Source organism: Polypterus senegalus, chromosome 4 (genome assembly GCF_016835505.1).
Source record: "Polypterus senegalus isolate Bchr_013 chromosome 4, ASM1683550v1, whole genome shotgun sequence".
NCBI lineage: Eukaryota > Metazoa > Chordata > Cladistia > Polypteriformes > Polypteridae > Polypterus > Polypterus senegalus.
The window spans coordinates 26,429,499-26,454,620 of record NC_053157.1 but is presented as its reverse complement, the minus strand read 5'-3'; the positions used below and the strand labels follow the sequence as shown (position 1 = coordinate 26,454,620).

The following is a 25,122-nucleotide window of genomic DNA, read 5'->3' as shown; positions in this document are numbered from 1 at the left end:
GGCTTTTAAACTGATTGAGTACAGGTAGTAAGCCAGTTTTTGATTTTATTTATTTATTTTTGTTGAACATATAAATAACTGTTTAGATCAAGGAAACATGTTTGATTTAAAGAGGCACAGCACAGCCACCCTGGCAACTGATGCCTCTGTGTCTTGACTGGTGCCTGTTCTCCTTTTATGGAATTGTATTAACAGGCCCAGAGTAGTAAGCTGTCTGGTTTTGAAGGCATCATGTATGTTTTGGAAAATGAATGCACCAAATATTTGAAATGTCTTGTAAGGTCTTTTGCTTCTCTTTACAGGTTTACATCCATTCTAGACATTATATTTTGAGCTATTTTTGGTTAGTCATGCTTGCTTTCTTCATTAATGATTTTTAATTCCTTTAGTAGCATCCTCATTAATGACAATATAATAGTGTGCACTTTTTCTGTATTATATAGCATAGCATTATTTTTCAGTTTTCCTAAAATTTTAACTAAAAGATATGGCAAGGATTATGAATTATCTTCAAAAACCATGTAGTGTGTTGTTTATATGAGCAATTCTATGGAATCATTTCTTGCTGAAGTTGAAATGATTTTATAAAAACACATTACCTTCACTTAGCTGACATTTACAACTAGCTGACATTTATGGCAGTCTGCTATAGCAGTAATAAAGAATATCACTTGAAAAATTGCACTGAGTTTTTTGTAGCATTTTAAATCATTATTATTTAAGTGGTATTTTTATTGTATTCTGCTATTCAGGTTTAACCTCCTGCAGAATTAAGGAAAGGTTTCCAAGTACATAAGTAGGGACATACTGCATGTTCAGTTTTGATGTGGTGCAGTAGATCAATATTTCAAATCGCAATCATCACCAAGAGTTAAAGAGTCATGAAGGACTAATCATAGCCAAACTCCTCCTCTACTTCCTCCTTAAAAATTTCAAAGAGCTTATATGCTTGTGGTAGAACTCTGCAGCTGTTCAGATTCTCTTCTGGTGAAAGTTTGGAATTGAGTTAAATTAGAAATATTCACCCATTTCGCTCTGTCCAGGGTTTGTTCTTGCCTTGTGCCCTATGCTAGTTGGAATAGGCATCAGCCCCTCCCGTGACTGTGGACTCGGTAAAGCGGGTTAAAAAATGACAGGAGATATTTAGTAATTTCAGTAGTTGATTAATGAATCAATATGAGTAGTCCTTTTACATATTAATATCGAAAGCAAGGATTAGAATGTGTTTCCTTATTCAATTAAGTTTAAGTCATTAGTTCACATTAATTCCCAGTATGCACTATGTTTCCATGATTAAAACCTCTTAGAAATAATATGGTTGTTTGTTACTTTGACTGGACTTTGTTTCTGAAATTAAGCTATTTGGGAAATTTAAAAACATTGTTAGAAACAAATTATTAATTTAATAACTAATTTAACCAGTCATTTAAATAATTAGTTTGTACTGAATTATGGTTGAATTTTGCATATAGAGAAAGTGCAGAAAAATTATTGGAAATATCAATATTATTATGGTATTAGAATTGACAGTTATATCACATGAAAGATGATTATAGTTATCAATCCCTATTTTTTATTTCTTTCTTAATTTTTAGTATGTATATGAGCCTAGCTCCCAGTGAGAGTGGGTTTCTGTGTACTTGTGAAGCCATATACTGTATACTGTATACTATGCTGTTTCTATCTATTTTGTTGATACTGTTGTAGTGTTGCTGCATTTCATATGGAATTCAGGGTGATGAGGTAAATATTTAAAAGGGGGTGCACAGTCTATTATTTACCAGGGAGTCCAGCACAAAAAAAAAACAAAATAAAAATAGAATAAATTGTGGACATTTCTGTGTTCTGTTTGTTCTGAATTGTGGTCCTTACTTTCTAGTGACTACTTTGTAAGCTCCTTCCTGTGACCCACCCTACTTATTAGGGTGCAGAATTAATCTTCAGACATGGAATTTGGAAGCGCTGCTGGTGTTTCAATTGTTGATACTTTTGACTAAGTTTGCTCCTTTTCAATTTTTGCTTATTTCTTGACAATGCCACTGATTGGTAATTTTGCTGCCTTGTTATCTTTGCTGTTAATAATTACTGTTGCTGTTAGGGATGTGACTGTCACCTTTTTTCCAGGGTGACGTGCAAGAATGATATTTAGTATAGTTTACATTCATAATTTTTTTGCTCAGGTTTAAACTGTGATCTTGAGGTAGGGACAGAAATGGGACAGTTAGCATCTATACCAAACTTTCCGTTTATGTGTCATTCTCGTGACCTTTGTGTTTTTTTTTGGAACTGTAGTTTCTTTCTGCCTGTACAGAGTGGGACATCCATATATTAATTCTCTTGTGTGATGTACTTCCCCAAACATTGTGACCGTGTTGTTGGTATTTTATTATAAAGCAATGTCAAAGAAGTCATCTGGAAAGCTATTTTGCTTTAAACAACAATATAGGAAATTGTAATTATGCTTGTATTGACATTGTCTATTGCTCCTTGTATTGCTCCTTCGTTACTTCTGGCTTTCTAACAGGAAGGTAATAGAATCTGCCACAGGTGTGTAATAAGTTGATATCATGAAACTGTAGTTGCACACATTATAGTTGATGTTCAAAGAATCATAGACACCGTCTGAATGCAATTTGATTTTGGTTTGGTTAAATTACTTGTTAAATTCACTCAGAGTTAGAAATCAAGGTTATTGACGTTGAAGAAGGCTAAAACATTGAAGTTTAATTCTTGTAGGTACTTTTTGGTGGGTCCTGAAGTATGTTTTAAATCAATGTATTGCTGAAATATTCAGCCTCTCATTAGGATCTGCTTTTCTCGGACTCTTGAGCGTTATCTTCATGTTTTTTTGATCTTTAGTTGCATGAATTCTTCCTTCGACCTTCACATCATTACTTGTACCACACAACTCTGAAACATAACAAGGTCTACTGTGTTGATTCCAAACTGTTAATTTCTTCAGGTTTTTTTTTTTTTTTTTTGACCAGCTTTCTTCCATATATAGTCTTCTGTGGTTGTGACCAAAAAGTTACATTTTTCTTTTATCAGTTATCAATATTTTGTTTGCAAGGTTTTTCAGCTTGTTTAACTATTGTTTTACAAATTTAAGATCTTAACCTTTAAGAAGAGATTGTGGGAATTTTTTTTTATTTTGATTGAACTTCCATTTAGATCATATTTAAAGCCTAAATCCATTGCTTAAATGAACCCATGGTGTTTGATTGTTAGAAGAGAATGCAGAATTAGCATCACCAAGCTTAGTTTAAGTTCTAAAACTTCAATAAATGGTTTGAGATCTTAAACATAGCATTAACAAATTGAAAGGTTAATGAAAATTTTGCAAATGCTGTATTCAATTAATTAAAATAAGCAAGCCTCGGATAATTCAGAAAAAATGCACAATGGCATCTAATAGACATGAAGTATAGTTGTGTATAGTTTCAAATTAAATATTGTTTAACTTGTTCAGTTTCCTGTTCATTTTATTCTACATTTGTGTGTGTAATAAATAGGAGTTAATGTACTTATTGTACTTTACAATAGACTAATCTTCTGTTAAGCAATTTTCCTACAGTATCATTAAAGTGAAATTTACATGGAATTACTGTATGGACCATTTCATACTGATATTTATTTACAGTTTCCTCTATTATATTTATCCAAGAAATTAAATTATATTTATCCAAGAAATTAAATTTGCACTGGGACATGGAAAATTAAACCATACAGTTTTACAATTCACATTTATTGTTTGTGCACATCTGTGTTACAGACAGTTGTAAATTCTGTCTTATTTAATACTTTTCTGTGTGACATGAAATACTGCCAGTTTTCTTTTTTACCTTAAGCAGAGTTTACTATTATGCTCAGGTTTTGTTTCCATGAGACTATAAAAAAAATCCATATGTGAACTAACATCAATGTGTTAATTTTATGTTTAGCAGATGATGGTTAGAGGATGTACTCTCGATAAAACAACAGATAGGATGGGTATATAGACTTCTGGATAAGGCAGTGCCTGTGTGGGTTTTGGGAAGAATAATCTGTAATAATCACACATTATTTATCTAACCATTTGTGTATAGTAAGTTAATTCTTTGAATTTTTATTTTCAGTTGAAAACCAGCTGTTAATCAGTACTGTCAAAGTTGGAATCCAAACATCATTGTATCAATTCCAAAGAAGCTTATGAATATTCATAATAATTTACAAAATTTCTTTTATAGCAACTGTTTAAAGCTGCTTTTGAAACTAGACCGGTCAAATCAAGTTTGTCCTCCGGTCATTTTGTCAGTTGTTTTGTCTAAAATGCGTAGTTTGTAGTATTTGTGTTTTCACTTGTACATTCAGGATACTTGAACTATGAATAAGACGAATAAGATGATGGAAAATCATGTGATCAAACTTAAGACTCCTCCAGAAGAGTGAAAAAGAGGATTTCTGAAGTAGAGGCTAATGGAACAGGCTTCATATATCAGTCTTTCCCAGACTTTTCAGATTGATGCAGTATGCAATATCATGACATTTTATTTGTTTTAGTGATGGGCACTTCATTGTCTTCAAAAGCTCAAAGAGCAGCACATATTTAGCACTTGCTAATTTGTTTTTAGAAGTGAAGTAGACTGTTTTTATAGCAGTTCTCTCAACTACATGTCTGAGTCTATTCTGCTTTCAGCTTATTTGAGACTATCATTAAGTCAGTCTGCTTCATGCTTCCTTTTAAAGCAGCATTGCAACGCAAGATATGCATGTGTCTGGGCAGGGTGTGAGTTTTGAAACACTGACTCAGATTTTATTTTGAAATAAACACCAGGTATGCTGTAGATCATCTCCACTGTAGGTTGGCTATAGGTACAGATAGTAACTTTATGTGAAATTTGTCTTTGTTTTTACTTGGCACAGTTGTAGCTTCATTAAACTCGGACAGTGAATGTGAACATTGTTTCCCTATTGCAGATATGCACAATGATGCTTATATTAGAGTTTAATCCACTTGTTTGTTGTTGCTAATTTCTTTATTCAGCCTGACACATCAGCATTGGTAACCTGGGTAGTAAATAGTCATCCCTCATCTGATTCATATACTTTTTATTTCACAGTTCACATTGTAATTGGTAAAAACAATAGCCTTCTAAAAATATGAAATATTCAGTATTTTAAATAAAATGTGTAATTCTCACAGTCCTACACTGAATTTCAAGTCCTAAATGTGGACATGTTTCCTGAACTACTTGTCAAGTTGCACTGTAGCGCTTAAAGACCGATAGTAACATATACTGCCCTTTCCCGTCTCCTTTAATTATGGAAGAAAGTCTTGAGCTAACAGTGAGCAAGGTTTAGTTTTTATAAAACTATTGACATTTTCAAATTATTCTTGGCAAATTGTGAACTCCATGGCAAATGCTGAATTTATACCATAGGAAATCAGTGCAGTTATTTTCATGTGTGACACTGAAAATGAGCACTTTGGAGTTTGAATATATATTATTAAAGAAGCAGCAGATCATCCACACATTGCCTGGTAAGTGATGTGAGCTGATATCTCAAGGGGATGAATCTCTGCTTTTGGCAGTTTCCATCTGTTCCTTTTTTTTTTCTTTTTTTATCATTCCCTTTCTTCTTACTCCCTATTTTTTTTTTTTTTTAAATCTACTTCCTGCTCCCTCTGCTTTGTTGGGATTTGCATGGAAACTGTTTTCACTACACTATTTTAATTATGCATTTATTGTTTTGTAGAGACTACAATTACAGCCTGTATTCTATATATTTCTAACTTGCATACTTATTTATTTGAGGGATTTTTCTTGTTGCCACTGGTAACAGATCATTTGTATTTAATAAGTCTGTCTTATGACTTCGAGATCCAGTGAACAGCAGCTTTGAAATTTGCCCAACATTCTTGTCACACCATGCAAATTGAGGAGTGGTGTTATAATTTACCATTTAATCTAAGTTATCACCCGTCCCATTCATTTGTTTAACCAGTACTAGAACTAGAGTGTATTATAGTGTTGCTGTCCATTTCTGAAGAACTGTCACTACTGCCCCTCAATAAACTGCTTTCTTATACAATCACTTTCCATTCAAATAACTCATACTCTGCTCACCCTGCTGCTGTAGATAGATAGATGCTTTATTATTCCCAAGGGGAAATTCACATACTCCAGCAGCAGTATACCGATACAAAAAAAATGCTATATCAATAGTCACACTTTGTCACTAGCTACTGGTTACTGGAGACAAACTTGGGGATGACATTGTGCATGAGACATGAGGAGGAAAAGTCATCTTAGGAATAACAATCAGGGGTTAAAGTGGGCGTGACCAGCCAGTCAGATGATTGGAGTGTTTCTTTGAAAGGTAGCAAGTATTTATATATACATTTGATTAATTTGAGAGTCCCAAGCTACAGCCCAGGTCTGCACACATGCATGAATGCAGTCATGCTCTGCATGAGCATGAGCATGGATCTTGCAAGATCCTTACTTACCATTCCAAATTCAGAAAAAGAATTTTATTTGCCCCATAGCCTATTTTTTTTTTTTTAATTGTTTAATCCAAGTCTGTACATATCCACGTACACACCCTAAATTCTTGCCTCCTTTAGCATTTATGGGTGTCTTTTCTTAAAGTAAGTCATGATGGCCTTCTTAACAATCAAGGTAATAAATATGTGTTTTACTTTTATGAAATTTTTTGGTAGGTTACTCAAAACTTTTTTTCTTTTTGAGCTGCTGAATACATTTTTAAGTTTGATCCGTGATCTCGCAACAATAATCAATTTCTTGTTGACAGTATTCTATAGAGTTCCCACTCTTGCAAATTTGTTGCTATATTCATGCTAGTAAGAGAGTTGAAACACATTTCTTTTATTCATAACATATTAAATATTCTGTTTCTTGGAAAGATACACTGTAACAGAAAGGAAATTATGTTAATTGAAATCTCCTAATTACCTGTTTGTTAAATTTTTGGTGAGTCCATCTGTTCTTCAAAGTTGTCTTTTTCAGTGTGAACAAAGTTTTTTAATATAATCGCTACCTTTCATCTAATCGTTTACCTTATTTTGGTGGGTTTTTTAATTGTAGTTTTAATTTTTTTGATGCCTGGTAACAATTGTGTGGAATCTAGTATACATAACATCTTTTTAATTAATTTTCTTTTCGTATAGCACTTTTCACTGAGTACAGTCTGAGAACACAGCTATATGTGTGCAGGTATAATAAAAAAAAATGTTTTTTTGTAAATGTAATGTTTAACTTTACTGTACCTTTCTGTGTTCTTAAAATCAATGACTTTGCATTTTTCTTGTTTTTGTTAATCTGGCCTTTCAGGAATATAGACAGTTTTTGCATTTATAAAGTTATGATCAGTTTGCAGTACTGTACTTATTTTGAATTCTTATTTTTGTTTGTACAAAATAGATACATGTACATCAAGAAACTGACTTAGTTTGTGTTTTGTCATTAATTTTTTCCAGGAAATTTCCCATGTTGAGTCAAATCATAATGAAGGAAAGCATGTTAAATGGTGTCGTAAGTAGCCAAGCTATTTGACAAAGAGAAGCAGTTTTGTGAGTGTTTTTGGTTAAATCTCCTATATGCTAGTAGTGCATTTATGTGCAACATATTGCATTCATCGACAACCACATAATGCACAAAGACACTGATGCAAAATTAATAAAAATTTTTTAAACTAATTAAAACATACAGTATTATAAAAAATTTTTTGATGAACAGGTCCTTTCGGGTTTATCCTGTTTAGGATGTAGGGTCAAGCCTATTCTGATAACCTCAACTAGAGAACCTACTGTCACTGGAAAATGGTGGCATGGGGAGGAGTGCAAACTTTACTATATATATATATATATATATATATATATATATATATATATATATATATATATATATATATATACACACACACATTTTATATATTAAAAAAATAGATATAGATATAAAATGTGTGTATATATAGAAGAGATAGATAGAAAGAAATATATATATATATATATATATATATATATATATATATATATATATATATATATATCTATCTAATAGAAATAAATTGTCATAATCTTTCAAACCCATTGTGGCCCTCCATGATCAAGGTTGAGCACATTTGGTCTCGATCATCAAATTTTATAAAACATATGCCCAACACCTACACGAAATGGAATCGCATCCTTTCTACTTTAGCTACATTTTGAAAACTGTTTTTTTGACTGCTGTATATTTATATTCTTTATCATTATATAAATGAGTGGTATATGTTTATCCATCCATTTCCTAACCCGCTGAATCCGAACACAGGGTCACGGGGGTCTGCTGGAGCCAATCCCAGCCAACACAGGGCACAAGGCAGGAACCAATCCCGGGCAGGGTGGCAACTCACCGCAGGGCACACACACAAACACACCTAGCACACACTAGGGCCAATTTAGAATCACCAATCCACCTAACCTGCATGTTTTTGGACTGTGGGAGGAAACCGGAGCGCCCGGAGGAAACCCACGCAGACACGGGGAGAAAATGCAAAGTATATGTTTATTATAAACCCAATTTTATAAGTGTAATTATAATACTGAATACAGAAAAAAAATATCAAATAACTCAAACAAAACTTCAGGATTAAACATTAATTGTGTTTGTGGTGTCCTTTTGTAAATACTTTCCTGTCTCTACTGTTACAGCTATTTATGACTTTTGGCGACCGCAGGCACTGGTAGATTTAAATTCAACCATTCTTTATAGATGGCTAACACTGCCACCTGCTGATGGAAGAAATAGCCATTTTCCACATTTTGGGTTTGAGAATCCTTCGTCAGACATTTTTACACCTAGGCTAGGGCATGGATTTAAGAAACCGCTCATATAGATATTTTTACATTTAACCCTCTTTATCTTTTTTATTTCAAATGTCAGATGCTAATTAATAATATGGATAATGAGTAAAAATATTGGAAAAAAATGTTTGTTTTTTTTTTATACATAGTAATTTTGGCTACATTAGTCTGAGGTGTTTACTTTATATAGTCCGTGTCGATCGTCTCCACCCTTCAATGCCCTTCTGCCTTTGTTTTATTTGTGCAAAAACTCGGGATTGGAATTTATTTGCTTTGCACCTGGCAGAGTACTGTGCTATAAATAATCTTGTCAGTTGTTACTGGAATACTCCGATCGGTATTTGTTTCCAAGTGTTATTTCTGTTTATATTTCAGGTGACCTGCTCAGTTGCTAGGCAGCAGGTTTTCACTGTGGTGGGCTCACCTGTTTTGATTTACTTGTTTAGGTCTTATTGTAGAGAGCCTTCCATGTTTCATCTTTGCTTAGACTTGAAACTGCTTTCTTCTTTTTCATGACTAGTTAGTTTTTGACCTTTGCATACTCTATAATGTGATATAGAGTATGCTCATTTTGAACCGTCCTATTTTTTATTTATTTATTTATTTATTTATTTATTTTGGTGTTCAGCAACTGCTACCTGTATAGCGCTTTCTCAAGCCATTCTTAGATCTAGCTATATGCTGATTCCATGTCCTTTTTACCAAGCACTCGAGTCAGCTGTTTTTTCCATTATGTGCTTCTAAAGTGGGTACCTTTATGCCTGACCAATACTACAGCTGGCTGTTCTAGGTAGAAGAACACACGTGTACAGTAGTAGTGGCCCTTAAACGTTTTCTGTTGTGTGCCCCTCCACCGATGCAATTTATTTTTGTATAGCCCAAAATCACACAAGAAATGCTGCAATGGGCTTTAACGGGCCCTGCCTCTTGATAGCCCCCAGCCTTGACTCTCTAAGAAGAGAAGAAAAAAATGCCAAAAAAAAACTCTTGTAGGGAAAAAAATGGAAGAAACCTTGGGAAAGGCAGTTCAAAAAGAGACCCCTTTCCACGTAGGTTTGGCGTGCAGTGGGTTTCAAAAAGAAGGGGGTCAATATAATACAATACACAGAACAGAACAACTCCTCAATACAGTATAAAATCCAATGAAATCATTGCTTTTTTATTTGACATCAAAAAAAATACTTGAATAATGATTTAAGTTGTTTGCCCATTCCAAAAACAATGAGGAAGATTTCATATGGGGGGTACAAAACTATTTTTTTTTTTTTTTTGCTTATTAAATATCTGTTATTGTAAACTGTAATCCTTCTCAATTATAAAGTCTGACAGTGTGCCATTTTGCTCTTGTCATTCTCTTTTTTTGCCATCTCAAGTTAATAGCTGCCATCTTGTGGAAGAGGAGAAAAATGTCAGTAATTCTAATACCAATCTGAGACGCATCAGTTTATTTTTGTTTTTTTAGCTCAGCTGAAGATAAAAATAAAGTGGTCACATTTGTATGAGAGGTTAATGCTTAATGTATCAGTAAAAGATTTGTATGCACTGGAGTGTATGCACTGTTTTTGATCTGCAGAAGAATCCTTGGTACTCAAATTGAGACACAATGGGTATGCCACACATGTTGATTCCACAGCATTTTTCATTAATATAAATAAATATCTGTTGGTTACAAACTGAATACTTAATTTACATTTGTTTAATCGTTTTGTGAAATTTATATCTAGTACTGTATGTTCAGAAATTATTTCCCAGCTGTGATTTTCGGATAAAGTGTTAACTTTATTCCCTTGTAATTTAAAACAGATTTACCATGGATTTAGAGGAACATTCTCGATTGAGCCATACCGTAATGCCTTTTTCTAACAGCCAGTAATGAGATTTTATATGTTATGCTGAGAATGTTGTTGGAAGAAGATAAATTAAGGTTTGTAGCGTTGCTTACAGATTTGTTATAATGAGCAGTGCAGCCAAACATCTGTGCCTTCACCCTCCCCCAATTAAATCTTATATTAGGATTTCATCAGTGTATGTTAAATTGTTGCCTAATACCTAATTATAATATTTATACATTTATTTTAGTAATGTTAGGCATCCTGAGATGATAATTTCAAGTTGTTGTATGAACCCATCATTGACTGAGCCGCCTCCTCCTGCAAGAAAACGAAAGGAGTGAATTGGGGAGTTGCACTGTAAGACTCAATATTCACAAGTTTGATGATGAAGGCATCTTTGTCAGAATAAAGAAATAGATGTTGTTCTTGATTGAAGTTGTAAGGCCCACAAGTTTTAAAAATAATAGAACAAATTTAAGACACCCCAGCATATACTGTTACAGTGTGGTGCTGAGGTGTTGCCCAGTGCACTGTGGTCCCAATGCAGGTGGTTTGTCCTGTGGTAGGTGTGGCAACACGATATTGGCGCATACCTCCCAACTTTGCATATATCTAATCTGTCACAAAACCCCAGGTAACTTAATAAATTTAAGACTGAGATTCCCTAGTACTAACATTGAAAATGCCTTTGGTAGGTCTTTGAAATTGACTCCCACAAATGAATATTTTTAGCGGAGGTTGTTAGCATATTTGTTTTGATATTTTTGGCATCATTTCATGCTTTAATGTTATGTTTAAAAGAATGAATGGATACCGTCCATTCCAAGTATTTTTTTTTGTGCTGCATTGTTTTTTTTTTTGTTTTTTTTTTGTACTACAATCTTCACTTTGTTTTTAGTAAGTTATCTTATCTAGGTCTTTGCAGATAATCTGCAAATAAATATTCAATGTTAATAACGAGCAAGTGTTCTAAGTATTAATCTGTATTAGCAATCTGTGTTTGTCTTGATAATGACTTTCACACAGCCTTTACCAGAATGTGAAAGTCCTGTTTGTTTACACACTTGGGCTGTACCGATTGTTGCTGATGATGTCCATCGGCAATTGACCAGGGACATCATCAGTGTAAATAAACATTGTTGATTGGCACCAAACTTGCAGAAACTTAACTCCAAACTCCGCACACCTAAGAATAAAGCTGCCGGCCACTTGTATTCACTGCAGCAGGTGTGTGAGGTTCCTCTGATTACCTTTTATAGAAGGGGTGTGCTGTAGTTGAGGGAAGGCAGCCTGATCAGTGAATCATGCACAACGTTTGAATGGGAACAGTATGTGTGTATATATACATATATACACTGCTCACAAAAATTAAAGGAACACTTTTTTTATTGGGCCTGGCATGAAATCAATTAAACCTGTCTGATAATTTTCTGGTTGGTTAAGCAGCTGAGGTCATTGTTAATCACTTTCAGCTGTATTGGTGTTCATGGACTTAACGACAGGTGCACTAAAGTGGCAACAATTAGAAAACCCTCAAAACAGGACTGGTTTTACATGTGGAGGTCATTTCAAGTTTCTCCCTCTTGATCTTTTTTGGCTGGTTTTCCACTCGTGCCAGTTTTGGCTTGAGTAATCATCTCTACTGGCAGTATGAGGCGATTCCTTAACCCTACAGAAGTTGCACAGGTTGTCCAACTTCTCCAGGATGGCACATCCACACGTGCTGCAGCAAGAAGGTTTAATGTGTCTCCCAGCACAATCTCCAGAACATGGAGGAGATTTCAGGAGACTGGCTGTTATTCTCGGAGAGCTGGACAGGGCCGTAGAAGGTCCTCAACCCATCAGCAGGACCGATACCTGCTCCTTTGTGCAAGGCGGAACAGGCTGAGCACTGCTCGTGCCCTACAGAATGACCTCCAGAGGGCCACTGGTGTGAATGTCTCTACCCAAACAATCAGGAACAGACTTCATGAAGATGGCCTGAGGGCCCGCGTCCTGTAGTGGGCCCTGTGCTCACTGCCCAGCACCGTGGAGCTTGACTAATTTGCTCAAGAACACCAGAATTGGCAAGTCCGCCACTGGCGCCCTGTACTTTTACAGACGAGCAGGTTCACCCTGAGCAGCTGTGATAGACGTGAAAGAGTCTGGAGAAGACAAGGAGAATGATATGCTGCCTGCAACGTCGTTCAACATGACCGGTTTGGTGGTGGGTCAGTGATGGTCTGGGGAGGCATATCCATGGAGGGATGCACAGAAATCTACTGCGTAGGAAATGGTGCTCTGACTGCCATAAGGTATCGAGATGAAATCCTTGAACCCATTGTCAGACCCTACGCTGGTGCAGTAGGTCCTGGTTTCCTCCTAATGCACGACAATGCCCGGCCTCATGTGGCAAGAGTATGCAGGCAGTACCTGGAGGATGAAGGAATTGAAACAATTGAATGGCCTTCACGATCCCCTGACTTAAACCCAATAGAACATCTGTGGGACATTATGTTTCGGTCCATTAGGCGCCGCCAGGTTGCTCCTCAGACTGTACAACAGCTCAGGGATGCCCTCATACAGATCTGGGAGGAAATGCCACAAGACACCATCCGTCGTCTCATTAGGAGCATGCCCGGCGTTGTCAAGCATGCATACAAGCTCGTGGGGCCACACAAGATACTGAAAAGCATTTTGAGTAGCAGAAATTAAGTTTTTGAAAAATGGACTAGCCTGCCACATCTTCATTTCACTCTGATTTTAGGGTGTCTACACAATTGAGCCCTCTGTAGGCAGAAAACTTTTATTTCCATTAAAAGACTTGGCATCCTTTTATTCCTAAGACATTGCCCTGTCGTTATTTGTATAGATATCCAACTTCATATTGAGAGCTGATGTATCTAATGTGTTTCTTTAAAGTGTTCCTTTAATTTTTGTGAGCAGTATATATATATAATATATACAAAGTATATATATAATATTTGTAGCACTGTGCCACTACTGGCCAATGGTTTCTCTCTCTTTTAGGTAGCTCACTATCCTTAAAATTATCTTTTACTGTGGCTGCACAAGTTGGAATTCTTTTTAAACTTCAGCAGGTTTGTCCCTTTCAAAGGGTCCCCAGAAGCCACTAATTTGTGAGATGAAATGTCAGCTCATACTGTAGGTGACTGATCTTCAAGCTGATGCAGCTTGCTGGTGGCATTGCAGTGTTTTTCATTCATAGTCCATTTTCTTAACCTGCTTATCCTGGGCAGAGTCATGGGGCACCTGGAGCCGTTCCTTGTGCTGTTATATTTTACATAACTTATGCAATGAAATTTGGGCTCAAGACAAGGACAGAAGCTTCAAAAGGGACCTCCAACCCTCGATTGAATATTAACAATGCTCATTGAGTCAAGATGACCAGGCTCATCCTGCAAAAGTAATATTGAATTGAGAGTAGGAACAAGACTGACAAAACAGTGTACTGCCAGTAATTTGATTACACTTCAAGCACTACTTGCAGGCAAATAGGAATGTAACTGTACTGTGTATATGAGATAATACATCTGAAATAAACTGATTACATGATTTATCAAAGCTCGCTGCTTGCACATTGTACATTGCAAGCTCACAATACCAATTAGTGCTTGGCTTTATGTACTTTTTATGACATGGCATTTGCATGCATGATAAGAAAAGAAAATATACTGTATAGACAATATAATTCATTCTATAATGTATGCTAAGTGTTTTTGTTCAAAAAATGGTAGAAAGAGAACAACTGAAAATGTTGTGTTTTAGAGTGAGTAAACATATTAAATTCTAGTTTGTTGCAGATCTAATTTTAGATTTTTGTGCCAATACGACATCGTGATTTGTAGAAATTTTAAATGAACTTACAATGAATCACCTCTGAATCATGGTAATAACATTACCAAATACCACTGCCTGCGCTGAGTTGCAGCATTCTGTGAGACAACAAAACTACTTCTTCCCATACTAAAACACCCTACACCATTCACTCACCACAGGAACTGCATTTGATCTTTTTAACATTGAAGTCATATTGTACTGATTAAGGCTGAAAATACTTTAAAAATGAAATGACAGAATGCCACCAAAACAAATCCAACTGATTGTGTTACATGTTTAGGTAATATATCTGTTCATTTATAGTTATTTCTGAGGAGTCGTCTTTGCACATGTAGTTTCCTGCACTGATGAATTTGGACTTCAAATACTGCATGTCAGTGGTATCTCTGCTGAATTTACACATTCACCCTCTCTTTGTCTTGGCTTGCTACAGACATAGCCGTTTTACTTCAACAAGTGTAAGACTTGCTGCCATGTTGTTTGATGATTCCGAATTGAACAGTGTGTGTGTGTGTGTGTTTGTGTGTTTGTGTGTGTGTGTGTGTGTGCGCGCGCGCGTGTTCTGCTGTATGAAAGGTGATGAATTTGCATCTTCTCCATGGTTGTTTTCTGTGTGTGTCCCAAGTTAATTTTTGTGTGTTTTGGGTAATTCCATTTCAAATCATCACACTTTTGGACCTGTGTCACAGATTTTAACAAAACTTGGAAAAAGGAATAACCCATGGAACTGAAATTGCATGTGTCTTGGATCAGTATTATGGGTGATTTAAGCTAGCAAAGCTTGAACTTATTTTGTGATTTTGACTAGCTATATCTCCAAATACAACCTACTCTTTTGGCTTCCCTTTCAAATAGTTTTTAATAGAAGCAAAACAAGTAATCAGTAAACCAACTGCTTACTTCGATAGCAAAAGCAAAGATAATTTCACGAGACACTGTTATCTTTGATGTAAATAATGAATTCCCACATTACTTGTATATCGAGAAAACAATTACCAAGTGGCTGCCAGTGTGCAACAAGGCTGAGGTGTTTTCCATGTTTTAACCGTTAAATATTTTTCTTAAGTAAGCTTAAATTCTAAATTACTTTAGACTAAAGAAATATCTCTTGAACAGCTTATAAGGGAAAGGTTTCATTGTTTTAATAATCTGATTTCAGTGTTGTCATCATTGCATTTCTTAAAAAAGATTAATTTAATATTTGCCTGACATTTTATTTCTTTTTTTAAAGAATCAAAGAAAATAAACTGCCCTAGTTATTATAACTTTTTTTGATGGAAGATGCTTTTCTTCTGTATTACTTGCAAAATCAGAATATGCGGAATTGGTTTGAGTGCTTGTCAAAACAGTGTAAGGTCAACAATCAGCAGAGAACAACAGCCTGGTAACAAAACAACTAGATGAAATGTGAGCAACCTAAATAAAACAGTTTGCAACATTTAATCTGTACCAAACCGCATTACCATAGTGTAACACAATTTTGTAACACATTATTATTATCCCAGTCACAGAAAAACAAGAAAGGGTCTAAATACTTGCACCATGGATGCTGACTGATCTTTTCCAAATCAATCTTCCATCTTTTTTTAAAAAAACTAACTATCCCAAGTTTCCAGCTAGCATGATTTTTAACGAAGCTGACAAGGAAATTCTTGTTTTTTTTAGACACACAAATTCTTTTTGTCAAAGACAAAAACAAAAGATCATCTTTTCTGAGTACACAATGAGTTTTTTCAGATCGGAGGCACAATGGAATTGGAAAAGGTCTTTCACAAAAAAAATCCAATTTAGTAACCACAACTAAAACACTAATACATAAACCATGTCAATCCAAAGTTAAAATCCAGAATATCAAGCCCTGGTTCACTGGTTGAATCCTATATCTTCAAATATCTTGGACAGAGCTGCTCGTGAAGCTGCACTGCAGCTCCTCTAGTTGTATTGGGAGGCAGACCCTATTGACCAGGCAAGATCCCATAGCAATAACGTTAACCTGCCTTGGCTATCAATGTGGTGATGTAACACAGTTAAAATTGTCTTATACAGTAGTGGTTATCAATTGTGAAAACCATACTTGATGAGTGGCAATTTGTACCCAAGCTATCAAAGATTCTTTGGATGTATGACTGGCACGCTGTGACCAGTGAAAGCCTCAATTCTCTGAGCATTTTAGAAATGATGCCCTTCTAATTTTTGTACTGTTCAATTTGTTTGTTTGTCTTTCCTGATGCATTTCAGTTATTATCAAAACGTTGGATTCCTGATATAATGAACTGGTACCTCTGTTTATAGTAGTTAAAAAATAATAATAATAATAATAAATAATAATAATTTGGCCAGTTTTATTACTTTTTTTAATGGAAGAATCTTTTTTTCCCATATGGCTTAAAAAACAATGTACAGGTACATACTGTAATTTGTTTGAATGTTTGTCAAAACACTGTATGGTCAACAATCAATATGGAATTGAATTGAAAAAGTTGTTCACTAAGAAAATCCAATTCAATAACCAAAACCAATGGATGATAAATGGATGGATGGATACTCAGAAGTGACATACTTTGAAAGGCTATATTCCTTAAATCATGTGTGTATTAGACACACAGAACTTGTTGAGGAAACTGGAAAATCAATAGTACATATGTAAATTACTTCAAAGTAAAATATTATTTTATATATCAGTTACTGTTCATATTAAGAATTGTTTTCTCTGCCAAAATCTGTTCTTAACCTCGATGTTAGTATACGTCACAAACACTATTATAAATTAGATTAAATTGTAGATAGCTGTGAAAATGTAAGAACTTCTTTTATTTACTGGTCTTTTCAAGTGTGATTTATTTGACTTGTATTGCTTGCAAATACAAATACAAATGCATCGACTTGGCTTGCTTCCATTTCCACAGCCCTGGGTACAATAAGATTCCTTTTGTAGTCTTTATGTTCATTCTTTGTTTTTGCCCTTCATGTACACTAGGGCAGGGCAATATGGCCAAAACTATTTATCACGATATATATTTAAAATTTGCGATAACGATATAACTGACGATATGATTGACGCAAGACAAAATACTTTACAACTCCACAACTTTATTAGTGCAAAAAAACCCCTTCAATTTATTTTCACTTAAACATGCAGCTGTTTTTATGTGCATTAAAGCTATATAAAAATATAACAGTGCAAATGCAAATTCCTTGCTGACAGTTTAACCAATAGGCATTTCCAGTGAAAATGGGCTGACATATCCTGAGCATAACCATGTATAATATCCACAAAACTTAAAAAGAGTTGCTTTGCAACATAAAACATAACAACAACAACAACAACATTTATTTATATAGCACATTTTCATACAAACAGTAGCTCAAAGTGCTTTACATATTAAAGAATAGAAAAATGAAAGACACCAATTATAAAACAAAATAAATCAACATTAATTAACATCGAATAAGAGTAAGGTTCAATGGCCAGGGGGGACAGAAAAAACAAAAAAACTCCAGATGGCTGGAGAAAAAATAAAATCTGTAGGGATTCCAGACCATGAGACCGCCCAGTCCCCTCTGGGCATTCTACCTAACATAAATGATGATGATGGTCACGTAGACTTCTGCCTTTTAATCCGTCCATCATTGTTGGAGCATCATGAAGCTTTGAGTAGGCGGTGGTGGCGCAGGCCACCACCACAAAGAAACCGGAAAAAGAAACAGAAAAGAGAGTAGGGGTCAGTACGGATTTTAGAGACACCACGAATAGTTATTATGATGAACTGAACATTTAGAGTATCAGGATTAAGTTAAATTAAATTAAATTGAAGTTATAGAAAGGCCATGTTTAAAGTAATGTGTTTTCAGCAGTGTTTTAAATTGCTCTACTGTATCAGCCTGGCGAATTCCTATTGGCAGGCTATTCCAGATTTTAGGTGCATAGCAGCAGAAGGCCACCTCACCACTTCTTTTAAGTTTTGTTCTTGGAATTCTAAGGAGACCTTCATTTGAGGATCTGACATAAAATTCAAGCCTAGTGTGTCCATAGTCTCACTCAGTGTGTTGGTTATAGTCTCCGCTATGCAGTCAATCATATTGCAGGTTGATACAAAATTAACTCTGACCTCTTTAGTCACCTGGCAAACATATTTAATGTAAATAATTAATTGTTTTACATTTGAGATATCTATGGTTTCATCACACAGAATACTGAAAAACTTTTCTGTGTGTATAATTTCAGTATGTTAGATTTTATTTCTGATGCTAAGACATCCATCAGCTCTTGAATTATGCTTTCAGAGGCGTAATGTGTATTTTTACCAACATTAAGACTTTTGAGTGGTAAAGGAAGAGCCTGTTGGATATTCAATTCACACTTGCAGTATGGCAGGTACGCATTCTCGACATTTCCACTTTATTCTCAACATTTCTACATTATTCTCACCGTTTATCTCGATTAAATTCGACATGTTGACTTTATTCTCATAGTTTGTCATTAAAGTAGAACATCATAAACTAAACTTCTTCTTAAAATGAATGTTTAATTTACTAGATTTTCTCAAACCCCGTCATAAATTATGTAGCAACATGTCTACTTTATTCTCGTCATAAGCGTCAAGATTAAAGTGTAAATGTCGAGGATAAAGTCAACATCTCATCTTTATTCTCGACATGTACACCTTATATAAGAAATATGGGTAACACACAGACATAACTACACAAAAATAACATATTAAATTATATATTGGCCCATTCTGTATGTCAACAAGTGAAAAATATGATTTGGTTGGCTATCTGATGACAAGAGAATGGTTACCTCTCATGCTTAACATGTAACAAAATTTATTTAAGGAATAATCTAACAATTATAGAAACACATTGTCTTTAGCAGTGTTGCATAAATGAAGAATATATATACTTAACACTATCTTTTTGACTGCAATTTGAGTGTATTAGCTTGAAATGAAAAAACTATTTGGACACCCATGTTAAGGCAAAATATAATGATATGGTGTAACTCTATGCCATTTGTAATCCTCCAAAATTCTTTTCTATCCAAAATCTGTAATCAACCATTAAAGATTTCCTTTTGTTAGTTCATTTAAAATAGCTGTTTGAGTAGCACATTAAATCAACTGAATACTTAGTTATTTTAAATGCGCATTCCTTGTGTGCAGCAAAGGTCCTCTTTCTTTGTATGTGCATTTAGAGAAATTTAAAGTTTTGCTAATTTGACATATTGTTCTGAGGAGGTAGCAGTTATAGGACTTTATTTAATACAATGCAGACATCCTCTTGGACAGTTGATTTCAATATTCATTTCAAAGCCTTGTCAATTAAAGTGCAGTTGATCAATGCTAGTCTCATGTTTGTAATACATTGTGAGAGAGAATTATGCATTTGATAATTTTATTTTCTATTGAAGAAATAATTTGCGTTCAGCACTATTCAGCTGTTATAATGCCTTTCACGTGGCTGCATTGTTGTCAGTGGTTTGCCTGGACTTTGTTAATAAAAAAGGTGTTTTTTTTTTTTGCGGCGCTGTATAGGCAACATTCTGATATCAAATGTGTCTAGTCATTTGCCTATTGAAAGCTGAAAGATATTTTAAAGTTCTTCCCCTGGTCCACACGTGATTAGATTAATGCAGTTTAAACCCCAATTCATTGCTATATGGAATAAATATGAGTGAGTGGCTCAAGCAAAATATAATCCTTTGCTGGGCATTCAGCCCAACATTCCGCCAGAACAAGTGGCAGCTGCATGTGCACAAGAGAGAAGTAAGCAGACCCATGCGCAACCCACACACACACACACACACACACTCACACTCTCTCTTTTTTTCTCTCCCACTGCCATAGCACAACTTCACTTAGCAATGGAGCATCCCATAATTCCCAACCACACATTAGCCGTGTCATGTGCTGCATGCATTGAATAGCATATTGAGTGTGTGTGGTTTGGTGGGGGCTGGATTAGAAATGGGGTGGAAAACAAAACAGCAGTGGGGGGTCAAGAAGCCACACGACTCAGCTGGAAGGATCAGTGAACATTTGAACAGCACAGCGCAATTGGAATAACCTAAGAACCATATAAAACTTGGCTGATACTTGATCAAAGGAAGGAGGAGAAACTGGAAATCATAAAAAGGTACTTGATCCTTTATTCTGGTTATGCAAACTTGAGAGAAATTTACAGTATCTGATTTATTGCTATTAGATATTCAAATAATCTAGTACATATTATTTATTAAAGAAGTGGAAATGCTTTTCCCCCCCTTGTTACTATTTTTGTAGTGGTGAGTTACAGAGTTGGTTAATGGGTGACAGATGTTTTATAGGTGACATTGCTGATTTCAGGGTAGTAGGTTCTGACAGCTCCTAAATTTGCTTAAGAGGCAATTTTAAGTTTTCATTCTCTCATACCAGGACACAGTGCAATACATTCTGGCCAGCTATAATTTTTGTAATCATGTTTAGCATTGTGTACCTTCACTAATAAATAATTTCACTGTAGTGTTTTTTTTTTTCTTTGATATTTTGGAAGCTTGCCAGATTTGGAGATTTCTATCACTCTATTTCTATCTTTAGTATGTCCAATCAAGTTTAGTGAGAGCCTAGAAAGCGTTTTCCTCTTGTATTTTGAGCTTGGGGTCCAGGACCACAGAAGGACACAAACATTCATAGCATTTTAAAATAAGTAACAAACTTTTTATGCTACATTTTGATCAGCCAGTTGTAATTATCTTGTGATTAGTATGTGCAGTATATGTGATTTATTTTTCTTTAGATTGCATCAAAAGTGGAAGGATAATTAAATTCTCCCAGATAGGCACCAATAAGCATAAAGTCTTACTGAAGTAGTTGAGTTACAGTCCTATTTTTGACTTGTATGATACCGATACTAGAGAGCAGAGAGTTGGGTTCTCCTACTTCTTTCTCCCCAAGTATTTGAATGTCATGTTAGTTATCCACACTTATTTAAGACTTGATAGTTTCTTTTTTTTAAATTGAAAACAATTTAATGTTTTTCTGTAGAGTGGACTAAAATACATGATTCTGACAATTTCTCTCTTTCACCATTGCATTCCTTTTGGCCAAATATACTAAAGTATACAGTAAGTCCTTTAGTTTTTAATACTGTAATTAAGTATTTGTGTGTGTGTTTTTTTTGATTGAGTTGCACTTACGGTGACAGGAAAACATCATTCACTAAGAGGCTAGGGATCTGCACTGGCAATCGGAAGGTTGTAGGTTCGAATCGAATAAATTCCAAAAGGGACTCTGCTCTGTTGGGCCCTTGAGTACGGCCCTTAACCTGCAATTGCTGAGCACTTTGAGTAGTGAGAAAAGCTCTATATAAATGCAAAGAATTATTATTAAGAGCTACAGTATGTAAGTTTAGGAATGCTTGCAATTTCTTGGATCTGGATCGAATGCTGCTGAATTAAATAGTCTGATATGTTTCCCTCCTTGACCAACCATTTTCATGGGCACTCTTATACATTTATAATAATGGTTTGGAGTGCTCTGGAAACAGAAGTTATCAAGTTAAAAATTTAAATCTGAATTAATATACTCCCTCAAAGAAGTATGCAACTTGACCTGATCCTGATAGGAACTCACAAGTGGTTCTCTATCAGTGCGATTTTGATTACTTCAGATTCACCATTGTGTCTTACTTGCATGTGTGCTTTTATAAAATAGGTCACTCTTTGCCCCGTCTGTACTCGTATCCAGTACTCATATCCTGCCCTCTCATCAGAGAAAGAAATAAATGAACTTAAGATACTTTTATCTATTTAAAGTTATAAGTGTGTGTGTCTGTTTTAATATAGAAATAATATGACATGTTGGATATTTAATATCTGCGGTGGGCTGGCGCCCTGCCTGGGGTTTGTTTCCTGCCTTGTGCCCTGTGTTGGCTGGGATTGGCTCCAGCAGACCCCCGTGACCCTGTAGTTAGGATATAGCGGGTTGGATGATGGATGGATATTTAATATAAATGTCCATTTTAGAAAGTAAGGCGCATCAGTTGATTCTTAATAGCTTTTCCTGTGAAAAATGCACTAGGTATGTGAATATATCTTTTATACGTGTAGTGATCAAAGAAATTCAGAGATTTTGCTGTGCTCACTGGTGTGTAATTGATTTGAAGTTTTTACACTGCTAACTGAAAGTACCATTTAGTCCTGGGCTGAGTCACAGGGGGCCGGGAGCCTATCCTAATCAAAGTCTGTCTCATCAAGTGGTTTTTCAGTATAAAATGTGATCCAGGTCTATGTATTGGTGTGAGTACAGTTGATCTGAATGATTTTCTTCTGTGCCCTTGCCTTTTTCAAAATGTGATTACATTTCTTTAGCTACCTTTCCTTTAGATCTGTATTAGAGTTGAGTTATCACAATCTCTTTTTTTGACATTTTAAAAAAGCCTGTTTGTTTACAATGATTCAAATCTTTTTTCCCCATCTAGTGTAAATCAAGCGTTCTGAATTTTTTTGGGTATTTAAAATTTAAAAAAAAAAAAAAACATGGTGTGTTCACCTTCCAGTTATAGCTGACCTGTAGTGAGCTTGTCATGTTTAGCTTCCAGAACATTCCAAATTTACCAGGACACGAATTTGGCCAGGTGGTGAAGAGACCCACACAGTTGTCTGTTCCTTCATGTGAGCATGAAGAAATCCATCTATAAATGACACCTATTTTAAATTTATAATGCAGCATATGCAGATTGGCTGGCTATGGATTCCTCATGCATTTTAGGTGTTGCACATCATCAACAAAATTGAGCAGCTGGGTGGAGATCTGCTACTGAAAAAGGCATTGATGCAGTATAAAGTTGTCCTCCTGTTTATGGAGACCCAAAATTTAAAACATTTTTTAAACTGGAAGTGATCCTTAGCACATAGTTCTGTGATGGTTAAGAAGTGTGATACAGCATTTAGGGAAGTCTTTTTAGCCAGCATTTGGCATTCTATAGTCAAGTCACCTACATTTAGAGAGTCTACAAATGCTGAGAACACACTCCATATCATCAAAAATAACCCGGATTCTGTTCCCAGTGCGAGTCCAACCCCAACTATGTTTACCTTTTCCTTATTCATACTGTCTGTAAGGCACTATATGACTTTTTTACTCAGCGCAATTTGTTCATCTGTTAGTGGTTTTGTTTTTGTGTCTCTGTTATAGTTAATGTTTACTGTCACTAGTGGGTTGCTCCTTTTCAATTTTCCTCTCATTAAATTAAGGTGTTTAATTAAATATTAGTTGCTTTTTTTGCTTTTTACTGGGCATTTTTTCTTGTAACTTTTTTGTTTATAACATTCTTAAAATGTTTTACTCTGTGGGATCAGTGAAAGTAAATATATTGATATTGTGCATGAGAAATTCTTCTTTTCAATAATGCTTATAGAATTGTATGTTTACTTTTTGTTCTCTTTTCTATTCACTAATATTCCAAAGGCATTGTTTCATTCCCTTTCACTTGGAGGGCCAGGCTTAGATTAGACAGTGGGTGCCCTGTCACATTTAATGACTCCCATGTACTGAGAGCCATTCAAAGGCAGGCATGCACTATAAGATTTTACATGTTCATGAAGGTTGGAGGCCCTTATAGAACAGTCTCATGCAGAACTGCATGGCAAGAACACTGAGTGAGGATCACAGTATGTGTGAAGTTTGACACTTTCAATAATAATTGTTTTACTTATTGCCGCCTCCCATTTTACAATAGGCTAACTGTAACTAGTCTTGCAATCAAGATTTATTAAAGTAGCCTGTATCTTATTATTCGTGGATTATGTTACATATGTTAATATGTTAGGAAAACAAACATGCAGTGCAACCACATTCAATGAGGCTACAATCAAATGATATACCACCATTAGATTTGTTAATAATTTTTACAGTAATATACTGATTTTTTTTTTTTTTAATATGTTGTGAACACTTTGGCAATTGCAGACCCTGAAACTCCAGACACAATTTCAGTGACTCAGTAACAAGTTCAAATTGAGGTTCTTTTATTGCAATGGCTAACTTTTTACAGGCTTTTGCAGTGAACATATACAGAATGCAGTCCTTCCTTCCTTCACTTATACTCTGCTCTATCAAAGCAAGTGTTGACCTTTTCCTGCAGCGCCACCTGGCAGTCCCTAAAAGAAACCCAAAAGGGCGTACCTCCTGAACTACAAGTCCCATGTATCCCCGTGAGAGTCCAAACTGGAGTAAGACCAGAGTAGCACTGCCATCTATTGTACTGGGAGAATGACTTTTCCTGGCAGGCAGCTGTCCTAAGTCCATCGGCTACACTTTCACACCAACCAGGATTCATATCAGCAGGGATGTGCACGTGCCTGCATTGACCTTCCCTAATGATCGACTGACCAGTTAAAGGACGACCATCCAAGTTGGGATGCTAGTCCATCTGTTATGGCTATCACAGTGTTTAAGGTTTCAGCAGATAGAATGTCCTGTTGTTGCATAAGGAATTCTAGAGTATGCTGTTTAGAATTTTGTCTTTTGTTATGTTTGTTATGCCTAGTAACGTATGGGGAACAGTGATAATAAACAAGACCACAGACATTGTATTATACAAGTCCAGGTTGTGTAAGTGTTT

General features: G+C 35.3%; 1 protein-coding gene across 2 annotated transcripts in view; it reads left to right on the top strand.

The window, feature by feature from the left end:
- The window catches only part of slc20a2 (solute carrier family 20 member 2), a 127,561-nt gene that overhangs the window by 52,824 nt on the left and 49,615 nt on the right, over nt 1-25,122 (top strand). Inside the window, exon 1 of one of the 2 annotated variants that reach the window (XM_039750366.1) lies at nt 20,405-20,655. The exons of the other annotated variant lie outside the window; for it this stretch is intronic. The gene's annotated coding sequence lies outside the window, so the exon portion shown is untranslated. Of the gene's footprint in view, nt 1-20,404; nt 20,656-25,122 lie in introns of those variants that run through there. 2 annotated transcript variants of the gene reach the window in all.